The sequence below is a fragment of the Triturus cristatus genome, chromosome 3_2 (genome assembly GCF_964204655.1).
Source record: "Triturus cristatus chromosome 3_2, aTriCri1.1, whole genome shotgun sequence".
Lineage (NCBI taxonomy): Eukaryota > Metazoa > Chordata > Amphibia > Caudata > Salamandridae > Triturus > Triturus cristatus.
In genome coordinates this window covers 336,576,430-336,581,429 of record NC_140584.1, presented here as the reverse complement: position 1 = coordinate 336,581,429, position 5,000 = coordinate 336,576,430, and positions in this window count along the sequence as shown.

The following is a 5,000-nucleotide window of genomic DNA, read 5'->3' as shown; positions in this document are numbered from 1 at the left end:
GTCTGCGGACTTCCATCTACTGTTTACTACGCTGCCATGTGGCGATCACACTATCTCTCCTGTGACTCCCTGCTAACTAAAGCTTGTACTGTTAGGTGTGCGTCTGATCCGGGGGTCTGCTGATTGTCCTCTGCATGCACGTTCAGCCTCTGGCTGTCGTGGTGCGGGGTGGGCTGCTGGGTCTCCTGGTTTGCTGCACCCGTGGTGATACTGTTGAACGGCGACCTGGGAAAATGGCCGCACGATGGGCAGACACATGGCACATCGGGTGGTGGGCTAATCACCGGGAGCACTAGACACGACACGGTGGCCCCCTCCCCAAAAGACTGGGAGGTGTTTGCGGTCGCTACGTTCCCCCAATGGGTGCTCCCCACTTTTCGATCTCACCATTGTGCGTTGGGGTTGTTTTTGGTTTTGTTTTTATGTTGTGTTGTGTAGGGGCAGGGATCATCTTTGGCAAAGTTGGGCTGCTGAAGTGGGTGGGGGGCGGGGGTCTAATACAGTTCCGGATACAAGAGGAGTGCGAACCTGGAGTGTGTGCTTGGATGACGGCGCGCGGTGCGAATGGTGGTGCGATGGGGGAGATGGTAGCTGTGATTGCATTGGGGCCCCTACTTGGTGACAATGGGTGAAGACTACAGATGTTTAACCTGGAATGTCCGCGGCCTTAACACCCCCAAGAAAGTCAGGCAAGTCCTACACTACTTAGATAGGCACAATGTTCAGGTGGCGTTGCTGCAAGAGACACACCTCACCAAACACACTGAGGCCGCGGTGGCGTGTAGGTGGGCGGGGTTTCGGCTCGCTTCATCATACTCAGCCTACGCGCGCGGGGTGATCATATTGATTAAAAGAGGTGTTCCTTTCCAACCCGTACATACGGCCACTGACTCAGAGGGGCGCTGGGTGGCGGTGCAGGGCAAACTCGGCATGACCTACGTTACGATTCTCAATATGTATGGCCCTGTGGTGGACGACCCCTCTCCCTTTGCGCAGATGCTCGCTGCGGTGCGCTCCTGGCCGGATGCTGCGATACTCTGGGGGGGAGACCTCAACACACATCTCAATCCACAGGTTGATAAATCAAACCCGGCGGGTGCTCGCACGCTTAGAGTTGCTCAATGCGTTCGTGAGGCCATGGGGGAGTGGGGACTGGTGGATGTCTGGCGGTTGAGGAATGAACGGACTTGTCTAGGCACACACATCACACCGGCACACAATAGTTGGTCCCGACTGGATTACTGGTTATTGGGAGAGGAAACTAACAGATGGGTGCTCGACGTCCGCAACTTACCACGCACGCTGTCTGACCACAACCCTGTATATCTGCACCTGCGGATTCCAGCGTGCCCCCATCGCCCCTTCACATGGCGCTTTCGCGCGGAGGCGCTGCGGGACCCGCTCTACGTAGACACTATCAGGGAGGCCATTGTCAATTATTTTGCTGAAAACACGGGCTCCGTGGCTAGTCAGGCATCTCTCTGGGAGGCGTTCAAAGTGACGATCCGGGGGGTGTGCATTGGCACCACCGCTGGCATTCTGAAGGACATACGGGGGCAGCTTGCTAAAATTGAGACTGCTCTCACTGGGTTGGAGAGGGCCTATGCCGAGACGCCGTCTGCTGCCACGCTAGCGCGTATACATGAGCTGCTGGTGGAATATGACAAATGGGCGGACACAGAGGTCAAATACAGGGGGAAGCGACATGCGGCCAGGGCGTACGGAGAGGGTGGGCGACCTGGCAAGAATCTGGCCTCTAAATTACAATTTCGGGCGCATCATCAACACATAGATAAAATTGTGGATGCTGCAGGCATAGAACACTTCACACCGCAGGCCATTGTAGACCAATTTAAGGATTGTTATCAGTCACTTTACACGACGCAGGGGGAGGTGGAGGGGTCGGCCCTGGCGGACTACCTGTCGGACATAGCGTGTGCGTGGCTCTGTGACTCCCACCGGGAATATCTATCACTCCCAATAGATGAGCAGGATGTCCGGGACGCTATTCATTCTCTTCCCAACAAAAAGGCTCCCGGGCCTGACGGCCTGTCGGCCGAATTCTACAAGACTTATACCGACCTGCTTGCCCCGCATCTACTAGAACTGTATGCTGAGGCACATGAGACTGGCGTACTGCCTCCAACTCTGCGCCAGGCCATGATTATCACCCTCCTTAAAAAGGATAAATCGCCCTCCAGCTGCGACTCATATCGCCCCCTATCGCTGATCAATCTGGACGCGAAAATATTGGCTAAAATTTTGGCCACAAAACTACAGCCGCTTATGACCCGACTGGTGCTCCCCGATCAATCTGGGTTCATACCGGAAAGATCCACCTCTCACAATCTGTGGACTATTTTCTCCATGTTCCATATCCTTAATCCTGAGCTGCCAGCGGCTGCTGTCATGCTGGACGCGGCTAAAGCCTTTGACTCCGTCGAATGGCACTATATGTTTTACATACTGCGTAAGATGGGCTTCCCGGAGGTCATGCTGCAGTGGATTCGGCTTCTCTATACGGACATATCGGCGGTGGTGCGCGTGGGCAACCATACGTCCGGGCCGTTCCGCATTGCGAGGGGTACGAGGCAGGGGTGCCCGCTGTCCCCTCTACTGTTCGCTCTCGTTCTTGAGCCGCTAGCTTGTAAGATTCGACAACGTCACAGAGAGTCCACCCTCAACTTTAACCATCGGCCGGTTGGGATATCGCTATATGCGGATGATATGGTCTTGTTCGTCAGACACCCACAAACGCATTTATCCCCGGTCCTCCGAGAATACATTAAATTTGGCCTGTACTCGGGGCTCACGATAAACTGGGACAAGTCGGTTGTGATTCCACTCACGACGGTTACGACCCGGCCTCACCTGGAATACCCTCTGATCTGGACGTCCGACCCAGTAAAATATCTTGGAGTGTGGGTTCATCGTGATCCCGAGGTAGTGATCAGGGAAAATTACGGTAGGGCTTATGACGTGCTGGTGCAGCAGGTGGACGGTTGGCTGCGTCTTCCCTTGTCCCTGGCAGACCGCATCGCTGTGATAAAAATGGTCGTCCTGCCGCGCTTTCTATACCTATATTGCAATATACCGATAAAACTAACTCAGCAATTTTTCACGCTGCTGCGTGCCCAACTCCTGCGCTTAATTTGGGGGGGACGGCACCCTAGAATTAGCTGGAAAACATTGACCCTGTCGTACGAAAGAGGGGGATTCGCGGCACCAGACTTCTACGTGTATTATCTTTGCGCACAGGCGCAATACGCATTCTATTGGTACGGACCACATAACTTTATTCCACATGTGGCGGTGGAAGATGGGGACGCCCATCCCACCCCGCTTCGAGGTATGCTCACGCACACTGCCCGACATACGCCACGCGCTGAAATTAACACGCTGGACATGACAATTGCGGCCTGGCAGGCAATAGGCCGTAGGACGCAGAGGCTGCCGCTGTATGCGCCGGCCCTACCACTGGCACACCACGCCGCTCTGTCGGTCACACGAGAGGCGGGCCCTCTAGTATCGCTCAAGGAAGCTGGTATCACTCATATGCAAGACTTGTACCCGCAGGGACATTATCTAGAGCAGAATGATCTGGCCTACATACAAAACCCCACGCCACTATTTGTGTATACATGCCACCGTCTCAAACAGGCCATGAAGGCTCACTACCCCTGTTTCCCTGCAGAGCCCCCCACACTCAAGGCGCTGCAGTTGCTGCTGGTAGCTCCGTCTAAGAAGAAACTACTTACTAAATTGTACAAAGCTGTACAGGAGGAGACGGTTAACGGCCCTGATGCTAGTCTTGCCAAATGGAATGCTATTCTAGATCCCCCACTCGAAGCTGCGGATTGGGAGCGGATTTGCCAGTTGACGGGTCGCCTCACCCCCAATGGCAACCTGCGCATTATCCACTTTAAATTCTTGCACCAAGTCTACTACACCCCGGCCCGACTGCACAGAATGGGATTGAGGGAATCGGCTCGGTGTAGACGATGTGGCCAAGACGAGGCAGACTTTCTTCACCTAGCATGGGGCTGCGGGCCAGTATTTGAATATTGGGGGGCGGTGCTGACTCATATTCATAAAATGACGGGGTCATTGCTTCCATGTGTGCCAGCGGTGTGTCTGTTGGCTCATGTACCTCAGCTGAAGGGCGTGGTGGGCAGATTTGTGAGGGTCGCCCTTCTGCTGGCTAAACGGCGCATTCTGTTTACATGGGACGGAGTGGCCAAACCAACGTTAAACAAGTGGTTGTCAGACATGGTATACTGCAGGGAAAACTTGGAACTGTATGCAGAGGAGCTACCCGCCTCCTCCCAACCGAAGGATATTTGGGGGCCGCTCAGAAACATCCTTGCTGAGAAAATGTTGGCTGATACTGAGTGAGTGCGATTGTGTCACGTCTATATCAAGGGGTAATGCTGTACTGCTGTTCGTGGGGCGGGCCCGCAGTAGGGCACACGCCGTGTCTCCAAAATGCACACTGTAATTCCTTACTCTGTCCGGAACTGTACTGTTGTTATAACGTTTTGTTCTTCTGTATGCTGCTTTCTGATGACTGTGAAACGTATTCTATTTTACCTAATAAACAGATTTAATAAAAGGATTGGCTCTAAGGGCTGGGTCGGTCGGGCTGGGGCGCGAAGCGGGGCTGGGCGCGTGCCGCGGCTGGACCAGGCGCCTCGCTCCGGGGCGGCGGCGACTCTGGACACGAGCCGGGCCCTTCCTGTGGATCGCCCCAGCTGCGGTGGTCACCTCTCCCCGTGCCCCCTCCCCGGGGGCGCGGGGCCGGCGGTCTGCCTCGGCAGGCGCCTAGCAGCTGACTTAGAACTGGTGTGGGCCAGAGGAATCCGACTGTTTAATTAAAACAAAGCATCGCGAAGGCCCGAGGCGGGTGTTGACGTGATGTGATTTCTGCCCAGTGCTCTGAATGTCAAAGTGAAGAAATTCAATGAAGCGCGGGTAAACGGCGGGAGTAACTATGTAACTAT